The following is a 10823-nucleotide window of genomic DNA, read 5'->3' as shown; positions in this document are numbered from 1 at the left end:
TCAGGCAGCGGTAGTTCTGAGAAAGCTGCAAGGCAACAGTGTGAAGTCCTGCATTGTTATCAAGGGTGCAGTAGATAATGCTATTGCAATGTGAAGTCCTGCATCCTTCAGGCCCACTTTCAAGGGTCCAGGACTGGGGTGGCACCCCTTTCGAAGTAGGACACACAGCAGACAGAGTCCAGATTCTGGGTTCAAGGGTTGTAGTCTTTTTTGTTGTGGAGGCTCTGTCAGGAGGCCATTTAACTAGCCCTTGTAGTCACTCTGGTGGACCTGAATTCAAGATGCAGTTCAAGTGCATTTCAACCAGGCAGCAGGGCAATAAAGTTACAGTCCTTCTGGCAGAGCAGCATAGCAGTACAGTTCCACAAGTCTAGAGGTGTATTAAAGAGTTGGGTGCAAGGGTCCTTTATTTATACATAGTGCACACTTTGAAGTAGGAGAAGGCTCTGGAGGTTTCCACCCACAGAGGTATTTTCAATTTCATACCTCCTTGCCTTGGCCCCAAATTGAATGGGGTAACAAAAAACTAGTGGCAAACTCTTTGTGAGTGTGCTCAAGCAGAGGCTTTATGATATGCAAGTGTGGTAAGTGACACCCTTCCCCCACATTAAGTCAGAGATGGCCCATCCTGCCAACACCTATCCCCCATTTGTCTCACGGTCTGAGAGTAATACCCACAGATCAATTTCCAGCTACACCTAGTCATGTGGCCCAGGACTTAAAATACAACTTTACTGTTAAAGAGCGTTTTAAATTACAACTCTTTAAACATCAAAATCAACATTCCTATCTGCTCCCAGTTGAAAGTTACCAATTATTAAATGGAAGAAGGGACCCCAATGTTATCCCTAGTGGTGGCTGCTATTTACTGGAGGTGGCGGGTGGGGTGGGGATAGGGAGGATTCTATTTGGAAAAGACAAGGAAAAATAAACAATTACCTTCAGGCCAGCCACCTGGCCGGCTGCTGCCCCTCTGTCCACTTGCCGCTGCCGCCTCTCGCTCCTGGAAGCAGGAACAGGAAGCACCAAGGCTACTGACTCCAGTAGCCAATCACAGTGCTGCAATGCAGTGCTGTGATTAGTCTAAGCACCATGGATCGGAGCTCAGGCAGGGAATGGGAGCCCGGGGCATGTTCTGCACCCAGGCTGTAATGCAGCCTGGGTGCAGAACATGTAAAGTGCCCATGACGGTTTGGCCAGCCCGAGAGCACTGGTCAAAGCATTATTGCGCAATTTGGAGTTGGAAACCACTCCTCCTCTGCCCTGTTCTGGCACCCCAGCCCCACCCTCCCTGCACCAGGAAAGGAAAACTGAAATGATAATAACACTAGTTATTATCATTTTAGTTTTCTTTAACTACTTCTCACAGAGAAGTGGGGTGACGCTTCTCCACCTTAGCGGAGGCGCTACCACTAGTTATCCCACGGGAGAGGTAAGCCTGACAGTAGTGAAAAATGAATTTAGGGATTTTCACCATTAGGACATGTAAAACTTGAAAGTACATGTCCAACATTTTTTGTACACTGCACCTTGCCGTCTGGGCTGTTTAGTGCCTACTTTAGTTGTGACATATATGTATTAAAAAGGGAGGTTTAGGCCTGGCAAGAAGTTAATCTTACCGGTTTGAAATGGCAGTTTAAAACTAATCACACAGTCTGCAATGGCAGTCCTGAGACATGTTTTAAAAGGCTCATTTATTGGATGGCCCAATGGTGCATCTCCATTAGTAACATTTCATTTACAGGTCCTGAGTACATACATTTCCACTTTACTAGGGACTTACAAGAAACCTATGCCAATTGAGTGTAAGCCAATTTCACCATGTTTAAAGGAGATAGCACAAGCACTGTTGGCATTGTTTATCAGCGGTACCGTGCTCAGTGTCCTAAAGCCAGCAACAATTAAGTCAGTAAAACATGAGGATGGTAGGCAAGAAGTTGGGGAAAAAACATGCCAAGGATGTCAGGTGCAAAAGATGGTATGGCCAGGCTAGTGACCTATGTTCCATAGCCTTGACATTACCATTTTGAGAGATTTTTCAGGTTGTGTGTGCTTTCTGGAAATGTGAGGGTGAATTAAATGAGTTCTTAACCCCAAAGTAGGTTTGAAGCCATCCTACATCATAGGCTATCAACTGAAACACTGTAATCGGAGAGATTCTTATAAATTCTTGACCTGTCTTTAAAGTTCAGATCATTTGGTAGCAAAGAAAGTCTACAAAATGCTGGTGTTATGAGAGGAGTGAATAGGTTGGTAGACAACAGAAACATTCAAAGATCTATATGGCTATATGTCCACATAGCATTAGACATGCAGGTTTTCAGATCCCCCTAGGTTAGATGATTTTCAAGATGGAGCCACTTGCACCAGAAAGCCATGTTTCTGTCAGGATCCAAACATGACTGTCCAGAATAAAAAAAGGTCTTGAACATGTTGGGAACAGCATTCCAGGGACCTGTATCCACCAGCCCACAAGGAAGCCATAAGTGGAGACATGCATGAACAGTCACCTGCTTCATAACCGTACAATGTAAGCGGTTAAGTTCATATGGTGAGAAAGGAAGCCGGGTCTGGTCACTTAGCGAACCTATGTGCCCACTGTAGGGGCCTGTGTTTCACCTCATGGTCACAGGTTCAAATCCTGGCAGGTCCACTCAGCCTTTCATCCTTCTAAGGTTGATAAAATGAGTACCATTTTTTAAACTGGGTTTTATATAGCACAAACGTGACCAAAATATATCAGGTATCAGAGCGCTTTACACGAGTACCAGTTGCTTTACATGAGGACACATTCATTTTTGAGAAGGGGAGATTAAGTGATTTGCCCAGAGTCACAGGATGTTGCTCATCCTTGCGAAGATTCGAACTGGTTCCCCAGATTTGAGGTCAACTGCCCTAGCCGCTAGGCCACGTCCTCTCCCCGTTGAGTTGGGTAACAATAAACATCTGTTATTCAGCGCCAACATACCCTTCTGGGTGAGCATGTGCTTTACAGATACACGTTATATATATATCGCCCGCATCAAAACTATGCTGCCCATATTTTTTTAGTCGTCATTGCTGGGAGATCAGTCATTGTGCCAAAATTGCACCACAGATAATGTAAAACAACAGCTTAATAGACACCACAAAATCCCTATACTCAACATGATATCTCATAGCCATATGCTCTTGATCTACATTTGAATGGGTTTAGTTGATGAACTTAGTTGAAACCAAACACAACAACGTTTAATAGAATGAAAACCTCGTATTCAATTAAAAGCACAATCTATTACACAATCCATGCGTAATGCTTATATACTTATATATCCAGAATTAGCTGTTAGTTAACATCTAGTTGTTTTATATAACAGAGAACAGAAATCAATAAATAACAATATGGTGTGATATAACCAAACAGAATGGGGCGACATTCTCTACCTGTGAGCAGGAGGAACACTCTTAAATTATGTTTTATTGCAATGAAAATCATGTGGGCAGGAGAACACACTTTGACAAACACCTTCATTAAAATGTAGTGCTAGCAACCGCCTACATCATACAGTAAATACAATCTTTGGAGATAATGAGAAAACTAAGGGAATTCAGGAGAAACTCTTAGGACCTTTCCAAATATTTACAAATTGACGATGTATCACAGACCTTTATCCTGCTGAAGAATTACACTTCTTAGGCAGTGATCCTCGAAATCATTTTATAAAGCTCCTTTATAGGACTTCATGTGTTATTCATATAATGCCTGCAGCCACAGAGACAGACCTTCAAGATACATTACTTCCCTTTTAATATGTACAAACAATATACACAAACATGACTGGCAGTTCTTACACCACCTCTGTGGCTACACAATCCATGCGTAATGCTTATATACTTATATATCCAGAATTAGCTGTTAGTTAACATCTAGTTGTTTTATATAACAGAGAACAGAAATCAATAAATAACAATATGGTGTGATATAACCAAACAGAATGGGGCGACATTCTCTACCTGTGAGCAGGAGGAACACTCTTAAATTATGTTTTATTGCAATGAAAATCATGTGGGCAGGAGAACACACTTTGACAAACACCTTCATTAAAATGTAGTGCTAGCAACCGCCTACATCATACAGTAAATACAATCTTTGGAGATAATGAGAAAACTAAGGGAATTCAGGAGAAACTCTTAGGACCTTTCCAAATATTTACAAATTGACGATGTATCACAGACCTTTATCCTGCTGAAGAATTACACTTCTTAGGCAGTGATCCTCGAAATCATTTTATAAAGCTCCTTTATAGGACTTCATGTGTTATTAATATAATGCCTGCAGCCACAGAGACAGACCTTCAAGATACATTACTTCCCTTTTAATATGTACAAACAATATACACAAACATGACTGGCAGTTCTTACACCACCTCTGTGGCTAAGTGGCGAAACCCGTTCTGTCTACCAGCAGTGGCAGTGAAATGTAGCTAGCAAGCAGTGCTTAATTAGAGTTGTTGGTTGCAATAGGACCCATCTGCAATCTTTTTTAGAGTTAAGGTTTTAATCATCAGAATTTTACCCAATACAAGAGAGAGAAAGGCAGCAAATAGGGAAAGGAGGAGGAAGAAAAGGAGGGAAAAACAGTGACAAACGGTGGAAGAAGGGATTAAAAAAAATTACCTTCAAGAGTGGGATAAACATTCTCAGATTGTGTTAGTAGGAGAAATAGGCATGATATACAGCACTAGAATTTAGCAATCATGACATTCAGCAGCAACTCTGGTATGCTTTTGAGAAAAATGGTGGCCCTGCACTTTTTGTTTTGCAAACCTTTGTAACATAAACATCATAGTTTCCAGTACCAGTAAAATAGGTTGGTGGGTTACTGCTTCTGCTGCACAAGCCATGGAAATTGACTCCTGAAGGTCATAAGGTTATGATTCAAATGAATTCGATCAGCAGACTTAGTGTCTGCTAGAGTAATCAGTTTTGTAAAGTGCAAGTCGCTAACTGCAAAACTAGTTTGCTATTTTGGTGGGTTCATACACCCAGTTGCGGCTGATAAACTTTAAAAGTGGTAGGGCATAATCCTTTGCTTGAATTTCAGGGACTGAGATTGAGTTCTACTTGGTGGGTCCTAGGGATTCGCTCACATTCACTCTTACTCTCTCGCTCATTCTCACAGTCTCATTTACTTACTCTCATTAACACTTGAACTCACTTTTAGTTACTCTGACTCCCTCAGCATCACTGACTTACGCAGCATCACTTATACTAACTTTTAGCCACTTAGTCTCACTCATTCTCATTTGCTTTCACTCAGTTTATTTCATTCTGATTCATCCATTTTCACTGTGACTCACTCAGTGACACTCAGTCTCACTCATTCTGACTCACTCAATTTCACTGTGACTCACTCATTCTCAGACTCACTCAGTTTCACACAGTATCACTGAGATTCACTCATTCCATCTCAGTCTCACGTAGTCTCCCTCTGATTTGCTTGTTCTCTGTGATTCACATAGTCTCTCTCATTATAATTCGCTAAATCTCACTCTAACCTCATCATACACTTTAAGGGCCTGATTTACATATTAGCTGGTGTTAGACCCGGCACCACTGGTGAGGGTTTCTCTTTCATTTTTTGCGGATGCCTCATGTATTTTTGCTGGTGTTAGATGCTTTGGGCACTGTGCCACTGCTGTTCAGTGCCACAGTGCAAGTGATCCCTATTGTAAATTGATGTACTAATCAGTGGTTCCATGTTTGGCTATTTGGTTTACTTGTCAGACCCTAGTACAGTGCACTGAGTGTGACCAGGGCTTGTAAATCCAAATGCTGCTGGTGGGCCTGCAGCACAGGTTGTGCCACCCACAGAAGCAGCCTTGTAAAATGTGTCTAAGGTCTGCCATTGCAGAGCCTGCGTGCAGTCTGGTACTGTCATGCTGACTGGGCAAGTGCACTCACTTGCCAGTCCCTAAACCTTCCCTTTTCTTCATATCAGTTACCCCTATGGTAGGCCCAAGGGCAGGGTGCATTGTAAGTTTAAGGGAGGACAAGCCCTGATGTGTGTGGCATGTCCTAATAGTGGAATACAGCTATTTTCGTTTTTCACTATTGCAAGGCTACCTGTTCTCCATAGGCCAGACTGGGCTGTTAGAGTTATTACATTTTATATTCCTAACGGTCTCAGAGAACATGGTAGAAATTCGAGTTTAGTATGCCTGAACTCAGAATAATAAAATACATCTTTTAGTAAAGTTTATTTTAATATTCTGTGTTTGCAAATACCCCTTTTAGAAAGTAGGTATTTGCGTGTCTAACCATTCAAACCTGCCTATGCTAGGTTGTGTATTCCTATGTCTGGTTTTATGAGTGACAGGGCTGGGGAATTCCAGGAGACAGGCTGAGTCACCCAGTGGTGAATAGAGAGATATGCATCTAGATGGGAGGGAGGAGTTGCACCTGCTCCTTGAACAGGGCTGTGCCTGCCTTCCGCAATGCTGGCTCTACCCCTTGGGGAGCGGCTGATGTCTCTCCCCTGCACACTGAAAGAAGAGAAGGAGTCCTGTAAACAAAGCGCTCCAGGACTGTACTTGCCTTCCACAATGCTGACTCCACCTCTTGTGAGGCGTCTGATTTGCATGCCCTGCTCTGTGAAAGGAAAGGAGAAGTCTGGTAAACAGAGTGCTTCAGAACTGGTTTGGACTGGGCAAAGGCTACTCTTCCCTCAGAAAAACAAAGGATTTTTGGGGTATAAATATTGGGACCCTGATTCCATGAAATTAGATCACTTTGGACTACAAGAAGAAACCTTTACTGAGGAGAGGAACCTGAAGAAACTGAGGCGAGACTATTCCCAAGCTGAAGTGCTGCTTGGGGGATTGGCCTGCAGTGGTTGCCTTACTGCCGAAGGAAGGAGAAAGGAACTTTGTGCACTTTGCTTTCAACTTGTAAAGGATCTCCAAGGGCTTGGAAAAGAGCTTGCCTCCTGCTGAACTCTCAGGGACAACAGACTTAACCCCCCAGCTCCCCAGAGTTCTTGTGGAAGTGCCTGCTGCTGTTTTGGGCCTTCTGAGGAACTGTGTGTTGCAAGGAGCTGGAAGCGCGACTCAACGAGAAGAAGCGTGCCTGCCGTCGCAACTCCAAAGTAGGGTGTCGCCGCTGGAACTGTCGCACTGCACCGCATCGGAGAGAAGCGTGCCGCAACGAAGAGGAAGCGTGTCACCATCGCTGCTGCTGCCGTCGCAACTACACCACATCAGGAGAAGAATCTTGCAACAAGGTCGGAGCGTGTCGCCATCGCTGTGCCTGCTGTCTCAACTCTGAAGGAGGGTATAGCCGCTGGAACTGTCGCATTGCACCACATCGACCAAGAGCACCTCGCATCCCCGAGAAGCGCGCCGCCTTTGGAGATGCGGCTGTAGCATCTTGGATGTCGCCGCTGTAGTTGTCACATCGAGCGGAAGTTTCACGAATCGTGGGAGAAGAGTGTCGCCACTGGAGCTGTTGCCGTCGCTTCGTAAGGGTGTCGCCGCTGCAGTCCATGCATCGAACCAAGAATTTCTCGCATCCCCGAGAAGCGTGCCGCATCTGGAAGATCGTCACGTCTTTATTTCTTTGCACCTGACTTTGCCACATTTCCCATTGCTGCGACATTGCATGTCGTATGAAGCGCAATGCAATTTAAGGTACATTGACGCAGAGTGTCGCATCTAAGAACTGAACTGAAATAAGCTTAAATCTACCATCTTAAAGTAATCATAGTGTGTATTTTTTTCGTTTATGGTCTTGTGGAAACTATATAAAGTCTGCTTATTTTTTATATAAAACCTGTGTGGAGTCCATTTGTAGTGCTTTCACTGGGTTACTGTATGTGGTCACAACTGATTAACTTACAACGCCTCTGAAGTAAGCCTTGGGTGCTCGCACCGTGCAACTTTGAGGGTGAGCCGGGGTTTTCCTTTTCCTGACTAGAGGAGAGGGTCCCTATTCCTCACAAGTACCTACCTGTGCCAACTAGAGACCCCCAAATCTAACATGGGAAGCATCAGTGGCAAGGATTCTGGATTTGCATTTGTGACTCATGTACAGTGACTGGTGAACACTACTTAGTGAGTGCAGACCATAACGATACCGCATACTTTTTGGTAGATTCCTTTTTGTATTTTTGTATTGCCTATTTTTGAAAGATGCCTAATTCAGTAGAGAGAGCAGAATCTGTAGTCTCCTTTAATTGCGAATGGGATGAAGAGAGGCTGGAATGCTACACAGTAAAGCAGATGAAGTACTTTTGCAAGAAACTCAATGTTTCCACTTCTGGATTTAAAGGGAAGGGAGAATTCTACAAGGCGCTGAGGGCCTGGGTAGAAGCAAGGAAAACTCCTATGATTGAGGAGGATGATGATGCAGAAATACAACAGGAAGAGCCATTGGGCTCAAGAGGCAGGAAGGTACCTTCCCCTGCAGGTAGCATTGGCTCTAACAAAAGTCTGTCTCCAGAGGAGTTGTAGGACAGAGAGAGGTCAAGAAGGCATGACATGGAATTGACCATGTTCAAGGTGGATAGGCAGCTGGAATTAGAACATAGAAAATTAGATCTTGAGGAAATGAAAATGCAGTTGGAGCATGAAAACATTTTGAGGGAGTCGGAGTTTAAAACCAAAAGTTTAGCAGTTACTCTCTCTGGAAGCAGCATACCGTCAGTACATACAGAAAGTAGAGTGTATATTCCCAAGGATGTGGTGAAAGAGTTTTACAAAAATGATGATATTGGTCAGTGGTCTAGAGTCTATGATGTAGCAATGGCTTCCCACAGGGTCTCTGAGAGAGATTGAGGAGCGGGGATGTGGGGAAGGTTCCTTAGTGAGGGGCGGGATACATTGTTAGACTTGCCTTCTGAGGTCCACAATTCATACAGCCACATAAAAGCTGTGTTGATGTCTAGATATGGTTTGACACCTGAGCTCTATAGGCAGAGGTTCAAGAAATGCAAAAAATTTGAACACAGTACTTGGGTTGAATATGTCACTTTCTTTTGCAGAGCATTGGATGGTTGGGTAAAGGGCAGCAAGGTTCATGATTTTCAAGGTCTCTTTGATTTGATTGCATAGGAACACTTGTCTGATAATTGTTTTCCAGAGCTGCGCCAGCATCTGATAGATAAAATGCTGACTAACCCTAGGAAGCTTGCTGCGGAGGCGGATCGCTGGGTCAGTACCAGGGTCCACAATGTTTACATGGGAGACTCAGCCAAAGGTGGGCAGGGTTCCCAGCAGAAGAGTGGGGGAGACAAGGGTAAACAGAAGGAGTTCCGCAAAGGGCCCCAAAGTAGTCCCCAAGGGAACCCTGTGAAAGGTTCCCAGCCTCCCCCTGAGAGAAAGCAAGGGGCCCGACAGGTAGTCCTGTTCCCCAGGGGCCCCTGAAATGTTACAAGTGTGGTGATCTGGGTCACAAGGCGAATGATACCAGGTGCCGCCTGTTTGGTAAACAAGTACCCACTGGTGCTCCGCCCCAGCAGATGGCTAGTGAAGCCTTTGGGGAGGAGATTAATGTCCATGGTGGGGGGGTCCCGCACAGATTAGCCTTGTCTCCTTAGGAGACTGTGAGACAGTCTCAGAAACTCAGCAACCCAGGAACACTAAGAAATATGGGCAGCGAGTGACCGTCAATGGCCAAAGGGTGGAGGCTCTTAGAGATACAGGAGCCAGTGTGACAGCTGTCAGGTGTCACCTGGTATCTCAAGAGCAGATTGTCCCTCATGGATTTTGCCAAGTTGTTAACGCCAACAACACAGAGAGTCATTGTCCAATGGCTCAGTTTCCCTTTGAGTGGGGGGGGTCTCTGGTACTCTTCAGGTAGCTGTGAGGCCCGCCATGCCTGTTGACTGTTTGTTGGGAAAGGATTTGGAGAGCTCCCAATGGGAAAAGGTGGAGAAAACAACTCACTGAAGATGGTTGGACTGCCTGACTAGGCGTGCATGACCACCTGGTCAATGTCAGCCATTAGGGGTTCTCAAGAGGACCTGGAGCCTGAGAGGGAGGCCCGGGAACCTGCCAAAGAGAGAAGTGGTGAGGGGCGTGGGAAACCGGCCCCCGAAGTTCCCACGGCTCTGGTGGATGTAGACCCTGAGGGGGATGCCCTGGAGCCTTCCGGGGAGCAAGTAGCTGAACTGGGGGACCTGCCTGAGCTGACCCATTGGCAGCACGAAGGAGGCTCCTCCAGGGAGGAATTTTGCAAGGAACAGAGAGAGTGCCCTTCTCTTGTGGGCTTGCGGCAACTGGCTGCAAGCCAGGCAGTAGGTGATCAGTCAGGATCACACTTGATTTACTGGGAGAATGGTCTCCTGTATAGTGAGCCTAAGGTTGTGAGCCTGTGGGTCAGGCCGTGTGCTGGTGGTATCCCAGAAGTTCAGAGCCTTCCTACTGGGGCTGGCTCATCATGTGCCGTTAGCAGGACATTTGGGGCAGGACAAGACCTTTGAAAGGCTTGTCACCCACTTTCATTGGCCCCATATGCACAAGAATTCTGATGCTCCTTGCAGGACCTGTCAGAGTTGTCAGGCAAGTGGAAAGAGAGGGAGGAAGCACAAGGCTCCACTCCAGCCATTCCCTGTGGTCAGTACCCCCTTTGAGCGGGTGGGGATTGACATTGTGGGGCCACTGGACCCCAAGACAGCCATGGGCAACAGGTTCATCGTGGTCTTGGTGGACCATGCCACCCGGTACCCGGAAGCCATACCGCTGAGGACAGTGACGGCCCCCGTGGTGGGACGAGCACTGATGAGAATTTTCTCCCGGGTGGGATTACCTCGCGAGGTAGTGTCTGACCAGGGCACCAACTCAATT

This window comes from Lissotriton vulgaris, chromosome 10, assembly GCF_964263255.1.
Source record: "Lissotriton vulgaris chromosome 10, aLisVul1.2, whole genome shotgun sequence".
Lineage (NCBI taxonomy): Eukaryota > Metazoa > Chordata > Amphibia > Caudata > Salamandridae > Lissotriton > Lissotriton vulgaris.
Note: the sequence above shows the minus strand (reverse complement) of the source record.